The 22,313-nt window shown below is 43.5% G+C and overlaps 1 long non-coding RNA gene across 1 annotated transcript; it reads right to left on the bottom strand.

Annotated features, from left to right (window-relative positions):
• Window positions 1-22: 22 nt before the first annotated feature.
• LOC127919175 (uncharacterized) lies at window positions 23-21,627 on the bottom strand. The gene is made up of 3 exons (XR_008102117.1): window positions 21,352-21,627; window positions 370-621; window positions 23-97 (listed from the first exon to the last, which is right to left on the bottom strand). It is a non-coding gene; the product is annotated as an uncharacterized LOC127919175 (long non-coding RNA).
• Window positions 21,628-22,313: the final 686 nt, after the last annotated feature.

The raw sequence follows: 22,313 nt of genomic DNA, 5'->3' as shown, positions 1-22,313 counted from the left end.
GCCCCTAGAGGGGAGACAGCCAGGGGTAGGGGCTGAGGAGACAGCCACGGCTCCCATACGCCTCGCCAAACGCAGGCTCCATCCCATTCATGCCCGGCTATAGGACACACACACAGACACACATTACTCTGCTGAGCTACCATTTTCACGAGCACCATTACAAACAGAATAGAACGTCCGTCTAAATATATTGTCTGTAATCAGAATCACAATCTCTGTTGTACATGTATTATTACCGGACAAGATATTTAGACAGTCAATTAATATCGATATTCAAGTTGGAAAGCAATTGTATCACCTTCACTCAAATAAAACAGCTAAAAAACAACTCTTAGTACGACACAGAATATACAGAGATCAGTGGTGTACCTGAGGCATGCCCAAGGTGGTGGGTGGTGTTAGGTGGTGGTCAGGATGCCGTTGGAACGTTCAGCCGGAACACAACACACTGCTCACTGACTGATGTTGAGGATCAGGATGGAGGAGGAAGTCTCCTGGGGTCGGGCCAGATATGGACCATCTGTGACCTCACGGGGTCAGGGGTGAGAGGTCAAGGCTTTAGGGTCGACAGACACACTTCACATCACATGACGCGGTGCTCGCTGCTCACTGTTGGGACCGCTAAAGGGGGAGAGGAGACAGGGAGAGAAAGGCATCATGGGGTCAATAGTCTAAACAAGATGTGTGAGAGAAGTCTTCTAAGGACATAAGCAATGCTCTTGGGGCCAGTTTCCCAGACATACAGTGCATTCGGAAAGTATTCAGACCCCTGGACTTTTTCACATTTTGTGACGTTACAGCCTTATTCTAAAATTGATTAAATGATTTTTCCCCTCTTCAATCTACACACAATACCCCACAACGACAAAGCAAAATAGGTTTTTAGAAATGTTTGCAAATGTATAAAAAAGAAACGGAAATATGACATTTATAAGTATTCAGACCCTTTACTCAGTACTTTGTTGAAGCACCTTTGGCAGAGATTACAGCCTTGAGTCTTCTTGGGTATGACACTACAAGCTTGACACACCTGTATTTGGGGAGTTTCTCCCATTCTTCTGCAGATCCTCTCCAGCTCTGTCAGGTTAGAAGAGGAGAGTCGCTGCACAGCTATTTTCAGGTCTCTCCAGAGATGTTAGATCGGGTTCAAGTCCTTGCTCCGGCTGGGCCCTTCAAGGACACTCCGGAGTTGTCTTGGCTGTGTGCTTAGGTTCGTTGTCTTGTTGGAAGGTGAACCTTTGCACCAGTCTGAGGTCCTAGGTTCTCCGGAGCCGGTTTTCATCAAGAATCTCTCTGTACTGTGCTCCGTTCATCTTTCCCTCGATCCTGACTAGTCCCCCAGTCCCTGTCGCTGAAAAACATCCCCACAGCATGATGTTGCCACCACCATGCTTCACCGTAGGGATGGTGCCGGGTTTCCTTCAGACGTGATACTTGGCATTCAGGCCAAAGAGTTCAATCTTGGATTAATCAGACCAGAGAATCTTGTTTCTCATGGTCTGAGTCCTTCAGGTGCCTTTTGGCAAACTCCAAGCAGGCTGTCATGTTGCTTTTACTGAGGAGTGGCTTCTGTCTGGCCACTCTACCATAAAGGCCTGATTGAGAGAGATGGTTGACCTTCTGGAAGGTTCCTGCATCTCCACAGAGGAACTCTGTCAGAGTGACCATCGGGTTCTTGGTCACCTCCCTGACCAAGGCCCTTCTCCCCCGGTTGCTCAGTTTGGCCGGGCGACCAGCTCTAGGAGGAGTCTTGGTGGTTCCAAACTTCTTCCATTTAAGAATAATGGAGGCCACTGTGGTCTTGGGGACATTCAATGCTGCAGAAATGCTTCAGTACCCTTCCCCAGATCTGCTCCTAGACACATTATTGTCTCTGAGCTCTATGGACAATTCCTTCGACCTCATGGCTTGGTTTTTGCTCTGACATGCACTGTCAACTGTGGGACCTTATATAGACAGGTGTGTGCCTTTACAAATCATGTCCAAGTAATTGAATTTACCACAGGTGGACTCCAATCAAGTTGTAGAAACATCTCAATTATGATAAATGGAAACAGGATGCAGCTGAGCTCAATTTCGAGTCTCATAGCAAAGGGTCTGAATACTTATTTAAATAAGGTATTTCTTTTTTTTCTCCTTTTCTTTTTTTATACATTTGTGAAAAATGATGAAAACCTGTTTTTCGCTTTGTCATTATGGGGTATTGTGTGTAGATTGAAGAGGAATTTGTTATAACGAACTCCACTCATCACTGTAAAACGCTCCCTGAAACACATCAGCGAGCAGGCCTTTCTAATCGACCTGGCCGGGGTATCCTGGAAGGATATTGATCTCATCCCGTCAGTAGAGGATGCCTGGATATTTTTTTTGAATGCCTTCCAAACCATCTTAAATAAACATGCCCCATTCAAGAAATGTAGAACCAGGAACAGATATAGCCCTTGTTTCTCTCCAGACCTGACCGCCCTTAACCAACACAAAAACATCCTATGGCGTTCTGCATTAGCATCGAACAGCACCCATGATATGCAGCTGTTCAGGAAGCTAGAAACCATTATACACAGGCAGTTAGAAAAGCCAAGGCTAGCTTTTTCAAGCAGAAATTTGCTTCCTGCAACACTAACTCAAAAAGTTCTGGGACACTGTAAAGTCCATGAAGAATAAGAACACCTCCTCCCAGCTGCCCACTGCACTGAAGATAGGAGACACTGTCACCACTGATAAATCCACCATAATTGAGAATTTCAACAAGCATTTTTCTACGGCTGGCCATGCTTTCCGCCTGGCTACTCCTACCCCGGTCAACAGCACTGCACCCCCAACAGCAACTCGCCCAAGCCTTCCCCATTTCTCCTTCTCCCAAATCCGTTCAGCTGATGTTCTGAAAGAGCTGCAAAATCTGGACCCCTACAAATCAGCCAGGCTAGACAATCTGGACCCTTTCTTTCTAAAATGATCTGCCGAAATTGTTGCCACCCCTATTACTAGCCTGTTCAACCTCTCTTTCGTGTCATCTGAGATTCCCAAACATTGGAAAGCAGCTGCAGTCATCCCCCTCTTCAAAGGGGGACACTTCTGACCCAAACTGCTACAGACCTATATCTATCCTACCATGCCTTTCTAAGGCCTTCGAAAGCCAAGTCAACAAACAGATTACCGACCATTTCGAATCTCACCATACCTTCTCTGCAATGCAATCTGGTTTCAGAGCTGGTCATGGGTGCACCTCAGCCACGCTCAAGGTCCTAAACGATATCTTAACCGCCATCGATAAGAAACATTACTGTGCAGCCGTATTCATTGATCTGGCCAAGGCTTTCGACTCTGTCAATCACCACATCCTCATCGGCAGACTCGACAGCCTTGGTTTCTCAAATGATTGCCTCGCCTGGTTCACCAACTACTTCTCTGATAGAGTTCAGTGTGTCAAATCGGAGGGTCTGCTGTCCGGACCTCTGGCAGTCTCTATGGGGGTGCCACAGGATTCAATTCTTGTACCGACTCTTCTCTGTATACATCAATGATGTCGCTCTTGCTGCTGGTGAGTCTCTGATCCACCTCTTACGCAGACGACACCATTCTGTATACTTCTGGCCCTTTTTTGGACACTGTTAACAACCCTCCAGGCAAGCTTCAATGCCATACAACTCTCCTTCCATGGCCTCCAATTGCTCTTAAATACAAGTAAAACTAAATGCATGCTCTTCAACCGATCGCTACCTGCACCTACCCGCCTGACCAACATCACTACTCTGGACGGCTCTGACTTAGAATACGTGGACAACTACAAATATTTAGGTGTCTGGTTAGACTGTAAACTCTCCTTCCAGACCCATATCAAACATCTCCAATCCAAAGTTAAATCTAGAATTGGCTTCCTATTTCACAACAAAGCATCCTTCACTCATGCTGCCAAACATACCCTTGTAAAACTGACCATCCTACCAATCCTCGACTTTGGCGATGTCATTTACAAAATAGCCTCAAATACCCTACTCAACAAATTGGATGCAGTCTATCACAGTGCAATCCGCTTTGTCACCAAAGCCCCATATACTACCCACCATTGCGACCTGTACGCTCTCGTTGGCTGGCCCTCGCTTCATACTCGTCGCCAAACCCACTGGCTCCATGTCATCTACAAGACCCTGCTAGGTAAAGTCCCCCTTATCTCAGCTCGCTGGTCACCATAGCATCTCCCACCTGTAGCACACGCTCCAGCAGGTATATCTCTCTAGTCACCCCCAAAACCAATTCTTTCTTTGGCCGCCTCTCCTTCCAGTTCTCTGCTGCCAATGACTGGAACGAACTACAAAAATCTCTGAAACTGGAAACACTTATCTCCCTCACAAGCTTTTAAGCCCCAACTGTCAGAGAATCTTACAGATTACTGCACCTGTACATAGCCCACCTATAATTTAGCCCAAACAACTACCTCTTTCCCAACTGTATTTAATTAATTTATTTATTTTTCTCCTTTGCACCCCATTATTTTTATTTCTACTTTGCACATTCTTCCATTGCAAAACTACCATTCCAGTGTTTTACTTGCTATATTGTATTTACTTTGCCACCATGGCCGTTTTTTTGCCTTTACCTCCCTTCTCACCTCATTTGCTTACATCGTATATAGACTTGTTTATACTGTATTATTGACTGTAAGTTTGTTTTACTCCATGTGTAACTCTGTGTCGTTGTATCGGTCGAACTGCTTTGCTTTATCTTGGCCAGGTCGCAATTGTAAATGAGAACTTGTTCTCAACTTGCCTACCTGGTTAAATAAAGGTGAAATAAAAAGAAATAAATATTTAATCCATTTTAGAATCTTGCAGACACCAGATTGGATTTTACACATATTACATTGATTTACAAATGCTGTGTTTTCAGATCAGACCAGAAGAAGGAGAGTATACAGGGTGAAGACTATTGTGACCCACCCATAGAGCTTATGTCCTTAGGTGACTCCTTTCAACGCTCACACAGCACTCCAAATATAGATAGATACGATGCAATGAAAAGAGCACAGCCATATACAGTACCAGTCAAAAGTTGGGACACACCTACTCATCTATAGGTTTTTCATTATTTGGACTATGTTCCACATTGTAGAATAATAGGGAATACATCAACACTATATATACAGAAGATGGCCCTATTTCATAAAATACCAAGCCCATATCATTGCAAGAACAGGTCAAATAAGCAAAGAGAAACTACAGTCCATCATTACTTCAAGACACGAAGGTCAATCAATAATTTCTCTTTGCTTATGGACTTGACCAAATAGGGCCATCTTCTGTATACCCCCTACCTTGTCATAACACAACTGACTGGCTCAAACGCATTAAGAAGAAAATACATTTGACAAATTAACTTTTAACAAGGCACACCTGTTAATTGAAATGCATTCCAGGTAACTACCTTATGAAGCTGGTTGAGAGAATGCCAAGAGTGTGCAAAGCTGTCATCAAAGCAAAGGGTGGCTACTTGAAGAATCTCAAATCTATTTTGATTTGTTAAACACTTTAGTTACTACATGATCCCATGTGTGTTATTTCATAGTGTTGATATTGTCACTATTATTCTACAATGTAGACAATTGTAAAAATAAAGAAAACTCTAGAATGAGTAGGTGTGTCCAAACTTCTGACTGGTTTATACATGTTAATATATGGCCCTGGTATAGAGGAGAGGGAGGCATTTGAGATATTTTATGACTATTGAGATCCGCCCCTAGAGTGTGGCTATGTGATTATAGGTGACCCATAAAGTTTTATACAGTATTCCTGATGTAGATAAGATTCGTAGGGATCCACCCATAAGGCTGTCCCACAGTGCTCCACTGACAGACAACATGGAATGTATAAAACAAAAGAATGGAATGTATAGATGTAATGTATAGAAGGGAATGTATAGAATGGAATGTAGCCCGTAGAATTCCCCAAGTTCTCTCACGAACCCCGAATGCTCTCTCCACTGGCTTCCAGTTGAAGCTCGCATCTGCTACAAGACCATGGTGCTTGCCCGTACGGAGCTGTGAGGAAAGCACAAAACCTCCAGGCTCTGAAACACCCAAACAAACTTTAAACCTCTGGCCTGCTCGCCTCCCTACCACTGAGGAGTACAAAATCCCATTGCAAAAAACTGTTTTGCTCTGGCCCCCAATGGTGGAACAAACTCCTTGACGCCAGGACAGCGACAATCACCACCTTCCGGAGACACCTGAAACCCCACCTCTTTAAGGAATACCTAGGATAGGATAAGTATTTCTTCTCACCCCCCTTTAAGATTTAGATGCACTATTGTAAAGTGACTATTCTACTGGATGTCATAAGGTGAATGCACCAATTTGTAGTCGCTCTGGAAAGAGCGTCTGCTAAATGACTTAAATGTAAATGTAAATGGAATGTATAGAATGGAATGTATAGAATGGAGATGTATGAACATCCAACAGCTTGTTGCTGTTGCCCTCCAACAGCTGGCTTTTGCTGCTGCTGAAAACCCTAAAAAATTGCTGCCGACCAATTTTGGGGAGGAAAAAAAAATCCCATTGCAAAATAGCGTTTTTGCCAATTCATTAATGGAAATACCATTTTGAGGAAGTTACATTTGACTGGTCATACAACAGGTCTATAGGTTCATTTGCTCCCTAATTTAGCTGGAATTAAATTGCCGCTCCAATCAGCATGAAACAGCAAACAGGTCCAAAGCTTGTTGGAGCAGAGAATCTGTCCAACAGCAGGTTGCTGCTGCTCCTCCAACAGCTTGTTGCTGCTGCTCCTCCAACAGCTTGTTGCTGCTGCTGGTCCTCCAACAGCTTGTTGCTGCTGCTGCCTCCAACAGCTTGTTTCTGCTGCTCTCAACAGCTTGTTGCTGCTGCTCCTCCAACAGCTTGTTGCTGCTGCTGCTCCTCCAACAGCTTGTTTCTGCTGCTGCTCCTCAAACAGCTTGTTGTTGCTGCTGGTCCTCCAACAGCTTGTTGCTGCTGCTCCTCCAACAGCTTGTTGCTGCTGCTGCTCCTCAAACAGCTTGTTGCTGCTGCTCCTCAAACAGCTTGTTGCTGCTGCTCCTCAAACAGCTTGTTGCTGCTGCTCCTCAAACAGCTTGTTGCTGCTGCTCCTCAAACAGCTTGTTACTGCTGCTCCTCCAAACAGCTTGTTTTTGCTGCTGCTCCTCCAACAGCTTGTTGCTGCTGCTCCTCCAACAGCTTGTTGCTGCTGCTTCTGCTCCTCCAACAGCTTGTTGCTGCTGCTGCTCCTCCAACAGCTTGTTGTTGCTGCTGCTCCTCAAACAGCTTGTTGTTGCTGCTGCTCCTCAAACAGCTTGTTGCTGCTGCTCCTCAAACAGCTTGTTGTTGCTGCTGCCTCAAACAGCTTGTTGTTGCTGCTGCTCCAACAGCTTGTTGTTGCTGCTGCTCCTCCAACAGCTTGTTGCTGCTGCTCCAACAGCTTGTTGTTGCTGCTGCTGCTCCTCAAACAGCTTGTTGCTGCTGCTCATCAAACAGCTTGTTGCTACTGCTCCTCAAACAGCTTGTTGCTACTGCTCCTCAAACAGCTTGTTGTTGCTGCTGCTCCTCAAACAGCTTGTTGCTGCTGCTCCTCAAACAGCTTGTTGTTGCTGCTGCTCCTCAAACAGCTTGTTGCTGCTGCTCCTCAAACAGCTTGTTGTTGCTGCTGCTCCTCAAAACAGCTTGTTGCTGCTCCTCAAACAGCTTGTTGCTGCTCCTCAAACAGCTTGTTGCTGCTCCTCAAACAGCTTGTTGCTGCTCCTCAAACAGCTTGTTGCTGCTCCTCAAACAGCTTGTTGCTGCTCCTCAAACAGCTTGTTGCTGCTGCTCCTCAAACAGCTTGTTGCTGCTGCTCAAACAGCTTGTTGTTGCTGCTGCTCCTCAAACAGCTTGTTGCTGCTGGAGTGAAACATGCTTTTATAAGCCCAATCATTGCACAACTATCCTAAATACAATTGTGTGTTAAAAACAGTTTTGATGGCCACAATTAAAAAGAGATACTATTTTCTATTTGTCAACTGGTAATTAAAGAACGTTTCCGCCACCATTCCAGTGCATAAGCAACGGTAGGGAGGCTATCAGTGTGTCACCCACCACTTTGCAATGAGTTGGAGGCCGTATGCATTTTGAAAACATATACTTCGTTGTTTGAAACCTGAACGTTTTACTTCATATTATGAGGCATGTCCCACCTTGCTTCAAAGTAGCCGAGTCAAAATCCCACCATACAAAAAGCAGAAGCAGTTATTTATTTTATAAAGACTTCCATATTGCTCTTTATCAACAAGTGAAAAGTTCTGATCTGTTGCATCAGCCTCATTGCTTTTTGAAGTTTTGTTTTATTCTAACATCTTCAAAATGTCCATCAGAATTCAGTAAGAAGGATGAGCGTCATTGCATCCTCAAGTTTCATCAAATCAAATGGATTTATATAACTTACATCAGCTGATATCTCAAAGTGCTGTACAGAAACCCAGCCTAAAACCCCAAGCACTGCAGGTGTAGAAGAGTTTCATGCTCTGTTAGGATGAATAACCATAATCTGAATGTGATTTGTGTCATTCTGAGCACCGTGGGTAGACACCCGGATCAGGTTACAATGCAGATGGGCCCGGTGCATTTCTCAAATGCCCGGTCAATTAAAAATGCTGCCGGTCAAAAGCCCGGCATCACATTTTACTAATGGAAAAACACACACACACACACACACACACACACACACACACACACACACACACACACACACACACACACACACACACACACACACACACACACACACACACACACACACACACACACACACACACACACACACACACACACACACACACACACACACACACGATAATCCGAGGTGTTAAGAGAAATAGCAGCGGTAAGAACAGATCAAGGATCAGTCCACCTGACCTCAACACAGGTCACCACTGACCTTAGAACTGTTCTTAAAGGAACAACAACATCATGCTACGCTCTGAGCTGACCTAAGGCACATAGGAATGAGGAAACAAAGTGTGTCTGCGTGTGTGTTGTGTGTGTGTGTGTGTGTGTGTGTGTGTGTGTGTGTGTGTGTGTGTCTGTGTGTGTGTGTGCGTGTGTGTGTGTGTGTGTGTGTGTGTCTGTGTGTGTGTGTGTGTGTGTGTGTGTGTGTGTGGGAAACTGCGTGTGTGTGGGCGTGTGTGTGCGTGCGTGTGTGTGAGTGTGTGTGTGTGTGATGTGTGTGTGTCCGCGTGTGTGTGTGTGTGTGTGTGTGTGTAAACTCAGACAGGCTATAGCTGTGGAAGAGTCTGATGTGTTGACATCATATACGTTATGTAGCCATTAGCCAATCCAGAGTCACCAAACTCCCCGTGACCCCTGTACTATTGACACGATGTGTCACTCTACCTATGCTGCTGTGTTTCATGTGGTGTCTCCATTAAGCCTACGGTCACTGTACCTCTGCTGCTGTGTTTCATGTGGTGTCTCCATTTAGCCTACGGTCACTGTACCTCTGCTGCTGTGTTTCATGTGGTGTCTCCATTTAGCCTACGGTCACTGTACCTCTGCTGCTGTGTTTCATGTGGTGTCTCCATTTAGCCTACGGTCACTGTACCTCTGCTGCTGTGTTTCATGTGGTGTCTCCATTTAGCCTACGGTCACTGTACCTATGCTGCTGTGTTTCATGTGGTGTCTCCATTTAGCCTACGGTCACTGCTCCTCCAACAGCTTGTTGCTGCTGCTGCTCACTCAAACAGCTTGTTGCTGCTGCTGCTCCTCAAACAGCTTGTTGTTGCTGCTGCTCCTCAAACAGCTTGTTGCTGCTGCTCCTCAAACAGCTTGTTGCTGCTGCTGCTCCTCAAACAGCTTGTTGCTGCTGCTGCTCCTCAAACAGCTTGTTGCTGCTGCTTCTGCTCATCAAACAGCTTGTTGCTGCTGCTTCTGCTCCTCAAACAGCTTGTTGCTGCTGCTGCTCAACCAGCTTGTTGCTGCTGCTGCTCCTCAAACAGCTTGTTGCTGCTGCTGCTCCTCCAACAGCTTGTTGCTGCTGCTGCTCCTCCAACAGCTTGTTGCTGCTGCTGCTCCTCCAACAGCTTGTTGCTGCTGCTCCTCAAACAGCTTGTTGCTGCTGCTGCTCCTCAAACAGCTTGTTGCTGCTGCTGCTCCTCCAACAGCTTGTTGCTGCTGCTGCTCCTCCAACAGCTTGTTGCTGCTGCTGCTCCTCAAACAGCTTGTTGCTGCTGCTGCTCCTCCAACAGCTTGTTGCTGCTGCTGCTCCTCAACAGCTTGTTGCTGCTGCTGCTCCTCCAACAGCTTGTTGCTGCTGCTGCTCCTCAAACAGCTTGTTGATGCTGCTCCTCAAACAGCTTGTTGTTGCTGCTCCTCAAACAGCTTGTTGTTGTTGATGCTGCTCCCTCAAACAGCTTGTTGTTGTTGCTGCTCCTCAAAACAGCTTGTTGCTGCTCCTCAAACAGCTTGTTGTTGCTGCTGCTCAAACAGCTTGTTGTTGTTGTTGGTGCTCCTCAAACAGCTTGTTGTTGCTGCTGCTCCTCAAACAGCTTTTTGCTGCTCCTCAAACAGCTTGTTGTTGCTATGCTGCCTGCTGTTAGGTTGCATCCCAAATACACCCTATTCAGTGCTCTGTTGCTATGGAGCTTGATTTCAGTGCCAAAAAACTGTATTTGAATTCAACACATCTGAATTTGCATTTAGATATTGTAGTTGAATTCAATATTATTTTATTTGTAATACTCAAATTGAATCATTGAATTAATACATTTAACTCGTATTTAATGATTTGAAACTGGAATGAATGAATATTGCATTCAATTAAAAAATTATATTTCTATGCATTTGAATATTCAAATGCAATATGTATATATTCAGTTTCATTATGGTAGATATTGCATTGGTTGTCTGTGTATCAAGTCTACGAACTATAAATTCAGTGTTACCCATTCAACTAAGAGACATTCAGATTCCGTTTTCAAATTCAGTTCTCTAAATTCTGATTCAAAAACAGAGACAACATCCAGATACGTTGCCAGCCAGGAAAGGTAGAGGAGAACAGATAGAATCAAACGCTCTCTGTGGTAAACAGAGACAACATCCAGATACTTTGCCAGCTAGGAAGGTAGAGGAGAACAGATCGAATCAAACGCTCTCTGTGGTAAACAGAGACAACATTGAATCAGATACTTTGCCAGCCAGGAAAGGTAGAGGAGAACAGATAGAAAACGCTCAAACACTCTATTTTGCTGGGTAAACACTCTCTGTGGTAAACAGAGACAACATCCAGATACTTTGCCAGCTCTGTAGTGGCAGGACAAAGGTAGAGGAGAGCAGATAGAATCAAAAGGTCAGCAGATAGAATCTGTGGTAAACAGAGACAACATCCAGATACTTTGCCAGCCAGGAAAGGTAGAGGAGAACAGATAGAATCAAACGCTCTCTGTGGTAAACAGAAGGTAGCGGTACGGCTCTCTGTGGTAAACAGAAGGTAGCGGTACGGCTCTCTGTGGTAAACAGAAGGTAGCGGTACGGCTCTCTGTGGTAAACAGAAGGTAGCGGTACGGCTCTCTGTGGTAAACAGAAGGTAGCGGTACGGCTCTCTGTGGTAAACAGAAGGTAGCGGTACGGCTCTCTGTGGTAAACAGAAGGTAGCGGTACGGCTCTCTGTGGTAAACAGAAGGTTACGGACAGAGGGTTTCTGGCTGTTTTCTGAAGCCAATGTGGCATGTTGAACGCATGTTCTTCCTATGAATTTCACTCTAGAGTTTGAACGGTTTGGGCTATAAGCTATTATGACCCCATTCCCGAAAGCTAAGACTCCCTGGAACATGGACGCGTCCTCTGTTCCCTTCTGTGGTGATCACAGGCCGCGCAGGATACGTTAGCAGGGCGCGTGGGTCCCATAAAAATATAATTGAATAGCCTTGTCATGGTTCTTCGTAGGACAGCTTTTCCACGTCCTATTCTTGTGACTGACTGGGTGCGAACCGGATCTACTGCATGTCACAAGACTGTGGTTATCCCACTTAGCTAAAGCCCATAGGGATGTGACTAGACTGTGTTATCCCACTTAGCTAAAGCCCATAGGGATGTGACTAGACTGTGTTATCCCACTTAGCTAAAGCCCATAGGGATGTGACTAGACTGTGTTATCCCACTTAGCTAAAGCCCATAGGGATGTGACTAGACTGTGTTATCCCACTTAGCTAAAGCCCATAGGGATGTGACTAGACTGTGTTATCCCACTTAGCTAAAGCCCATAGGGATGTGACTAGACTGTGTTATCCCACTTAGCTAAAGCCCATAGGGATGTGACTAGACTGTGTTATCCCCACTTAGCTAAAGCCCATAGGGATGTGACTAGACTGTGTTATCCCACTTAGCTAAAGCCCATAGGGATGTGACTAGACTGTGTTATCCCACTTAGCTAAAGCCCATAGGGATGTGACTAGACTGTGTTATCCCACTTAGCTAAAGCCCATAGGGATGTGACTAGACTGTGTTATCCCACTTAGTTAAAGCCCATAGGGATGTGACTTTACTGTGTATCCCACTTAGCTAAAGCCCATAGGGATGTGACTAGACTGTGTTATCCCACTTAGCTAAAGCCCATAGGGATGTGACTAGACTGTGTTATCCCACTTAGCTAAAGCCCATAGGGATGTGACTTTACTGTGTTATCCCACTTAGCTAAAGCCCATAGGGATGTGACTAGACTGTGTTATCCCACTTAGCTAAAGCCCATAGGGATGTGACTAGACTGTGTTATCCCACTTAGTTAAAGCCCATAGGGATGTGACTAGACTGTGTTATCCCACTTAGCTAAAGCCCATAGGGATGTGACTAGACTGTGTTATCCCACTTAGCTAAAGCCCATAGGGATGTGACTAGACTGTGTTATCCCACTTAGCTAAAGCCCATAGGGATGTGACTAGACTGTGTTATCCCACTTAGCTAAAGCCCATAGGGATGTGACTAGACGGTGTTATCCCACTTAGCTAAAGCCCATAGGGATGTGACTAGACTGTGTTATCCCACTTAGCTAAAGCCCATAGGGATGTGACTAGACTGTGTTATCCCACTTAGCTAAAGCCCATAGGGATGTGACTAGACTGTGTTATCCCTACTTAGCTAAAGCCCATAGGGATGTGACTAGACGGTGTTATCCCACTTAGCTAAAGCCCATAGGGATGTGACTAGACTGTGTTATCCCACTTAGCTAAAGCCCATAGGGATGTGACTAGACTGTTATCCCACTTAGCTAAAGCCCATAGGGATGTGACTAGACTGTTATCCCACTTAGCTAAAGCCCATAGGGATGTGACTAGACTGTGTTATCCCACTTAGCTAAAGCCCATAGGGATGTGACTAGACTGTGTTATCCCACTTAGCTAAAGCCCATAGGGATGTGACTAGACTGTGTTATCCCACTTAGCTAAAGCCCATAGGGATGGGTTCAATTCGTGAATTCAAAAATATTCTATTCAAATGCAATTAACTGATAGAAATTCTAAATGATGGAATTCAAATTAAACTTCTGTTGGCACTGAAATGTCTCCATATATGGACCCTGGTCAAAAGTAATGCACTATATAGGGAATAGGGTGCCGTTGCTATAGTAGCCTGGATATTAAAACAATGCATGTATTTTGTCTAGCTGCCTACTAGGCTTCATGGGCTAACTACCTGCCTGTACTGTAGCCTACTAATGTTATACAGTACCATAGAATAGTGGATCTCAAAAGATCTCCTCAACTTCCAAGTATTTGATCTATTTCAGAGCTAGCATACCTGACTCAACTGATCCACTATTCATCATACCCTCGACTAGGTGAATCAGGTAAGCTAGTTCAAGGCTACAACAGAAGAGTGAAACGTCTGAGGTTCCCCGGGAGAGGTTTGAGAACCACTGCCCGAGAGAGAGATAGAGATAGAGATATATATATATATAATAAAGTGCAGTGTGGTTCCTGCCTAATACTAATCCTAATCCGAACTGTAAACTGCTCTGGATATGAGCTCACACTAAATTACTCAAATGTCCAATTGAATGCCTACGCTGCAATGCATACCTGCCTACAGCCTACCATAGTAGTCTGAATATAAAAACAACAATCTATCAATCATTTGTTGAGTGTTGATATAACTTAGACCGAGTCCAAAGGCCACTGGTGCCAGCCAACCAGGTCATAAGCACAGCCTTACTGAGACATTCCAGCCTGGACACTGGGACGATGTCCTAAATAGCACCCTATTACCTATACATTCGACCAGGGCCCATAGGGAATAGGGTGCAATTTGGGATGCAAACGGAGGCTCCCATAGGGACAGCTCTATGATCAGTTCAGCATCTTACTAGAAAGCCAAACCATGTAGACGTTTCCCCTTAAGGACACACCTAGGATCAGTTTAAATTTCCCTAAATGCCGATCTTGGGTCAGTTTTGCACCCCGATCCTAGATCGATACCCAGGGGAAAACTTCACCCCAGAGCCCTAACGAGGGTCGATGACAGAGGGGAAACGAAACTGACCTTAGATCAGTGTCAATCGGACAATTTATCGAATTCCTGAAACAACGTTCCAGGTAGACATAGCCCCTTAGGGACAGATATAGGATCAGTTTACCTTCCCCAAGACCCTAACCTTCAACATGAAGAGGAGGGAACTAATAACTGACAATAGATCAGTCTCTAGAGAGGCTACTTAAACCTATATCTGTAAAACAATAGCAGTACATGAAAGGACCAGAGGGACACTAATGACCCAGTCAAATGTGACCCGTTTCAGGAAAGCTAGCCGCATGTCACATGACACTATTTCACAGGAGAGGCATTTGAAGGTCTTTTCAAAAACATTTTTTATTTTTTTATATATTGATCAAAATACGTTTTTTGGCAGAAATGCCTTCTGGAACATGTGAACTTTCATCTGCCTTAATAACAAACATGTATTCCATTGGTAAATACGAGTAAAATTGTTAAATGATGAGCCTAAGATAAACGTTACCTATCGAGAACTACAAAAAGTTTTGCTACTTTTCTCAACAAAATTGATGCACTGAATTTAGCAGGCGGTATCGACAGATCAGTTTGAAAAAGTTGTGGCGAGATACTTTCTGCACACGCCACGGTCAGTGTGAACCGAGTGACTTGACACAATGCCAAACAAGATGTAGCTACAAACAAACCGGTGTTAAAGGTTCCAGTCTGCCGTGAAGCATTCATCCATGTACATGGTTAAGAGTCTAGCTACATTTTCAGATATTATACGTTTCTAATTTAGTCAGAAAGTCATTTTCATTGCAAGTTAAAGCGTAATATTAGCTACCTAGCAAACGTCAGCTTGCTGGGCTCGCTAGCTAATGTTACGTGTATGATCTGTGTAGTAATATTACCAGAATCAGAAATCCATTTTCATTGCTAGTTATAGCCTAATGTTAGCTAGCTAGCTAACATTGAACCTAGTTGGTTAGCTTTAGCTACCTGCAGATTCATACTACTCATACTATGACAAACAGTTTGTATTGGTGGTAGTACTATGAGTTGGGATTATACTGGTTCATTGTTTAGGTAGCTAGCTTCACGTCTAAACAAAAGTTAGCCAGATGTGTCTGGGGGTGATTACAGCCATCTATTGTATTTCAAGGACATGTGTACATGTCTAGACAATAGTGACTGGCTGGGGGGTGGTTATAGCATTTCTTTCACATGACTCATCAATTTAGACAAGTGTGTCTGGGTAATAATTATAAAATATATTTTTATTGTTTTTGATATTGCTACTATGCAAGTGTAACGGATGTGAAACGGCTAGCTTAGTTAGCGGTGTGCGCTAAATAGCGTTTCAATCGGTTACGTCACTTGCTCTGAGACCTTGAAGTAGTAGTTCCCCTTGCTCTGCAAGGGCCGCGGCTTTCGTGGAGCGATGGGTAACGATGCTTCGTGGGTGACTGTTGTTGATGTGTGCAGAAGGTCCCTGGTTCGCGCCCGGGTATGGGCGAGGGGACGGTTTAAAATTATACTGTTACACAAGTAACCGTTTACACCTTCTGTATCCTGTGCAACTTAGATTTGATTTGATACAGAGAGTGTTTACCAGAAGGTGAGAAGGTGATGCGAAGAACAACATGATATGCACTAAAGTCTGATTAGGATATAGGACTATATAAAGGGTATTTTTACCTGGAGTTTTTCCTTATTGTAGGCTACTACTTTTACCACTTTTAGTCTTGAAATCTGTGGTTGTTTACTACACTACTCACTCTGTTTAGCACATGGCCTCACATGTGAATCGTTAAAGAGATGGGTGGGGCTAAGTCTTAACTTCTTATGGATGGGGGCAGTATTGAGTAGCTTGGATGAATAAGGTGCCCAGAGTAAACTGCCTGCTACTCAGGCCCTGAAGCGAAGATATGCATCTCATTAGTAGATTTGGATCGAAAACACTCTGAAGTTTCTGAAACTGTTTGAATGATGTCTGTGAGTATAAGATAACTTATATGGCAGGCAAAAACCTGAGAAAAAATCCAACCAGGAAATGGAAAATCTGAGGTTTGTAGGTTATCCAAGATACAGTGTAAATTTGGTCCGATTGCACTTCCTAAGGCTTCTACTGTGAAGGGGGAGCGAATAAGAGCTGTTTGACTAAGAGGTCTGGCAGAATGCCATGAGCTAAATCATGCGCGTAGCCGTGAGAGCGAGCTGCGTTCCTTTTAATTTCTAAAGACAAAGGAATTGTCCGGATGAAACATTATTGAAGATTTATGTTAAAAACATCCTAAAGATTGATTCTATACATCGTTTGACATGTTTCTACAAACTGTAATATAACTGTTTTTACTTTTTGTCTGGACTAAGTGCCTGCGCCTCGTGAATTTGGATTCGTGAACTAAATGCGTGAACAAAAATGAGGTATTTGGACATAAATTATGGACTTTATCGAACAAAACAAACATTTATTGTGGAACTGGAATTCCTGGGAGTGCATTCCGATGAAGATCAAAGGTAAGTGAATATTTATAATGCTTTTTCTGACTTCTGTTGACTCCACAACATGGAGGGTATCTGTATGGCTTGTTTTGGTGTCTGAGCGCTGTACTCAGATTATTGCACGGTGTGCTTTTACCGTAAATAATTTTATAAAATATCTGACACAGCGGTTGCATTAAGGAGAAGTATATCTTTAATTCCATGTATAACACTTGTATTTTCATCAACATTTATGATGAGTATTTCTGTAAATTGATGTGGCTCTCTGCTAAATCACCGGATGTTTTGGAAGCAAAACATTACTGAACATAACGTGTCAATGTAAACTGAGATTTCTGGATATAAATATGAACTTTATCGAACAAAACATACATGTATTGTGTAACATGAAGTCCTATGAGTGTCATCTGATGAAGATCAAAGGTTAGTGATTAATTTGATCTCTATTTCTGCTTTTGTGACCCCTCTCTTTGGCTGGAAAAATGGCTGTGTTTTTCTGTGACTAGGTGCTGACCTAAAATAATCACATGGTATGCTTTCGTCGTAAATCCTTTTTGAAATCGGACACTGTGGTGGGATTAACAACAAGTTCATATTTAAAATGGTGTTATAATACTTGTATGTTTGAGGAATTCATTTTAATTATGAGATTTCTGTTGTTTGAATTTGGCGCCCTGAACTGTCACTGGTTGTTGTCAAATCAATCCCATGATCGGGATTTCAGCCGTAATAAGTTAACCTCTTGAACCTCTGGGGGCAGTATTTCATTTTTGGATGAAAAACGTTCCCGTTTTAAACAAGATATTTTGTCACGAAAAGATGCTCGACTATGCATATAATTGACAGCTTTGGAAAGAAAACACTTTGACGTTTCCAAAACAGCAAAGATATTGTCTGTGAGTGCCACAGAACTAATGCTACAGGCGAAACAAAGATGTAATTTCATACAGGAAGTGAGCCAGATTTTTGAGGCGCTGTGTTCCAATGTCTCCTTATATGGCTGTGAATGCGCAAGGAATGAGCCTACACTTTCTGTATTTTCCCCAAGGTGTTTGCAGCATTGTGACGTATTTGTAGGCATATCATTGGAAAATTGACCATAAGAGACTACATTTACCAGGTGTCCGCTCGGTGTCCTCCGTCGAAACTATTGCGTAATCTCCAGGTGCATGCATTGTTCCATTTTGAACAGAGGAGAAACCAAACTGCCACGAGTGACTTATCATCGAATAGTTATGTGAAAAACACCTTGAGGATTGATTCTAAACAACGTTTGCCATGTTTCTGTCGATATTATGAAGTTAATTTGGAAAAAGGTTCGCGTTGTGATGACTGAATTTTGGGGTTTTTTCTTAGCCAAACGTGATGAACAAAACAGAGCGATTTCTCCTACACAAATAATATTTTTGGAAAAACTGAACATTTGCTATCTAACTGAGAGTCTCCTCATTGAAAACATCCGAAGTTCTTCAAAGGTAAATGATTTTATTTGAATGCTTTTCTTGTTTTTGTGAAAATGTTGCCTGCTGAATGCTAGGCTTAATGCTATGCTAGCTATCAATACTCTTACACAAATGCTTGTTTAGCTATGGTTGAAAAGCATATTTTGAAAATCTGAGATGACAGTGTTGTTAACAAAAGGCTAAGCTTGAGAGCCAATATATTTATTTAATTTCATTTGCGATTTTCATGAATAGTTAACGTTGCGTTATGGTAATGAACTTGAGGCTATAATTACGCTCCCGGATACGGGATTGCTCGTCACAACAGGTTAAGAGGAATTGAACAATGCTGAATGGGTGTAGACAAAGAAAACATCTCCAGTAGGTGTACCAAAACATTCAAGAGCCATTTTCTCAAAAATGGGTCTAGAAATGTATTGTTCCTCAACTGCAGTGTTGAGGAACAATACACCGTTTCTAACTCTGAGTCTCTACTTGTATCAAATGTAAAAAACAACAACCATTTTGCTACATAAGACGGAATCCAGGTAGTAGGTCACAAATGAGGACAACACCAGGGCCTGTATTCATAAAGCATCTCAGAGTTGGAGTGCTGATTTAGGATCAGTTTAGGCTTTGAGACCATATTGAATAAGATACCCCAGTAGACAACTACAAATAAATCACACTGTATAGAGATCAGGAAAGGTTATTATCAAGGTTCCCATCTCCTTGAAGCTATTAGAAGGTCATGGGCCCTATTGGCCCTAGTCAAAAGATGTGCACTACATAGGGAATAGGATTCCATGTTCCCACATTTTGCAAACCCAATAGGACAAGAACAGTATGCTATATGCTACAAAATAACACCACAGCTTAGAGCAGTGGTTTTCAAACCAATCTTTGGAACCCCAGACGTTTTGCAATGTTGTCGCCCTGAACTAGCTCACATAATTCCCCTAATTAAGGACTTGATTATTAGTTGATAAATTATTATCAAGGTTCCCAGACATCCCCTTGAAGTTATCAATAGGTTATGTATTAGGCCTAATATATACTCTATATACCTGTATATGAGACAATTATCCAACGTAAACAACATATCATATTGTGTGCTTCCGGTCTCAGTTCAGGAAATACCCGATCCTGTGTGGTTGGTGAATGGTGGACTAGTCTACACCCGACCTTGGCCGACCCTGAACAGAATATAGGCGACACCATATCACTAGAGCAACAACATATACGACCTTGGTGTGATTTTACACATATTTCATGTCTCGGAGGCCTGGATAATAATATAGGTCAAAAGGCAGTGTGACATATTGGAACAAGCCACATGGCCTATACGCTATAGGCCTACAATAATTTGACCACACACATAGCCTTTGCACTTCAGACAAAATCTCTATAAAGCCTACCATTAGTAGTCCTACTAATAACGCAATACTGTTTACATGCCACTCTTAGGTTGCATAACACGTTATATAGACTAAACAAAAAGTGTGAATAATAAGTAAGTTAGACATTTACATATGTAATAAAAGTGTCAAAAAAGTGCACCTGCTCGTCGGGACAGAGAAAGAGACGAGCCGTCCAGACAGCTCGTGATGTCAGCGTGGAACCGATCGACTCGCGTGCACCGAGTAGCCTACACAGCCACGAGAGAAGACCGGAGGCCAGCCCGATCAGTGAGACTGTCTGGAAAGCCAATTTGCCAAATTGGGTCCGACGCACGCACTGTCTATTCGTCTGGGGAAATACTTTAATTTATAATGTTCTTTTCCCATCTTAACGAATATTACTGGAAGACTTTTGATGAAACGGTGGTTTATTTCAGGACTAACTGGTGCCCAGCTTTCGTCCCCTCTCTTTCACTTCCCTTGTTTATTTACTCCTGAATGAAAGATAAACAAACTAACCTATTTCATTCTCATCCGCGCTTGTTTGCGTGCCCATCCGATGATCCCTTAATTAAGCGGTTTCCTCATCACCTCATCCTAACGATAAACCCCATCATAATAACCCACAACATGTGAACTTGGGGCAGCGTCTTGGTCTCACAGTGGTCTGGTCTGACTGCACCACTGGCTGATCACTGCACAACAACAAAGATAAAGAACCGTCTAGAGGAGGGTGCTATGGCAGACAGCAGGGTCCCGCATGGCATGAGACCGAGCGAGGGAGAACACACGACCCTCAAAACCCGATGGCTGCGCTCAAGCAAGGCATCTCACATCGCCAACAATGTTTTCATTTGTTTAAAATTGTAATAACATCTCTAAAATACCGGGCCAATATGATAAAACTCGATTTGACAGACAATGATAATCCCAAAATTCTCGCGCACCGCACACCACCCCAAAAAATAAATTTGGGGCGCAGCTGGCACCATGCAACGCCGGATGTCCATTATTAATTTTAATACCGCACGAAACGCGATTTAGAAAGCGTGTGGAGTGGCTTCGCACGCCACAATGGAGCCTACATTACAGTCTACATTCTTTATAGTCATGACCTAAAAAACGAATAGGTTGCGAGTAAAATATTTCGATATAAAAGAAGTTACCTCGTTTCCCCTTTTGTCATTTCTTACACCTGACTGTGTAGGCTACAGTAGCCTAACCGACGCGAATGTGACCGACAGTGACAGTAGCCTAACCGACTCGAATGTGTACAGTAACAGCCAGTGACAATAGCCTACGGCCAAAGTTGAAAGGGTTTTCAGGAGATCGAAAAGCATGCACCGCTCTCAATATGCAGTTGAACCCTCCTCCCTAAATATACTTTGTATCGGTTCTACTAAAAATAATGTAACAAAATAATAGCGCAAATACTTAGCCAAAATACGAGGTAAATCCAAGAGGGGATAACTACCAACTTCAGTAAATTACAAAGCTTAAGTGACTAGCTACATAGCTATACCTTATTAGGTTTCGTCCGTGTCCCCTTGAAAGAATCCTCTTCAGACAAGTAAGGCTACCAGGTTACTAACCCACACCAGTGTAAAATGTCTGCCTTAACCACTCCAAAGATTATTACGCACATACAAGTGTGATAACACGGCGAAAGTCATAATACCCAAAACACATCATTTATCCTGACATAAAGGAAGTTAGTTTTAAACAGCTGGTGTCGAGCTAGTCCATAGTTGATCAAACGGGGACATCAAGGCTGTACAGGATAATGTCTGATCCAAAACAGATCAGATTTCGAAATGAGACCAGACACAATTAATACATTTTGAATGATTGCCTCCATAATGCCTATATAAACCTAATTATATTTTATAGAAGGTCGTAAATAACTTACACATCTCCACGGAGCGGTCTAACCCCCTTACGCATCACATGGTGTCGCCCGTATGACTCACAATTAAAAAAGAGCGAACTGGTAGCCTAGTCTACTTTCAATTTTTCGGCGGAATGATAACACTTTAGTTTCTCATCAGCTTTTTGGAGGGGGGGGGCGTGAACATTGTTCCGAGGATGTTTTATATGTTTTGTTATTGTGCTTACATGTTAATGGTAGGATGGAATACACACTCGGTTAAATTTGACACGGCCTTCCCGCGAAAGGACCAACACACGCGCGCTCCGCTCGCAGAGCAACGGAGGAAAACTCCTGATGCAAAATGGAAACTGTGTCAACGGGTAAACACAGGCTCTCGGTGTACGAGGGCATACGAGTTCATGGCAGCGCTCAATTCTAGTGGTGGAGTTCGTTTTGCAAGTCCCGGTGCCCCGGTTTGCAGGATTTTGCTTATTTTAGACCACTCTCTTGGTCCTTAGGTGACGTCTTCATTCAACCGGGGCAACGGACCATGCAAAACGAACTCGCCTAGTGAAAACGGATATGGCTGGCGTAACGTCAGAGCTGGGGCGGGT

Source organism: Oncorhynchus keta, unplaced genomic scaffold (assembly GCF_023373465.1).
Source record: "Oncorhynchus keta strain PuntledgeMale-10-30-2019 unplaced genomic scaffold, Oket_V2 Un_contig_15955_pilon_pilon, whole genome shotgun sequence".
Taxonomy (NCBI): Eukaryota; Metazoa; Chordata; class Actinopteri; order Salmoniformes; family Salmonidae; genus Oncorhynchus; species Oncorhynchus keta.
Note: the sequence above shows the minus strand (reverse complement) of the source record. Positions and strands in the feature narration are given on the sequence as shown.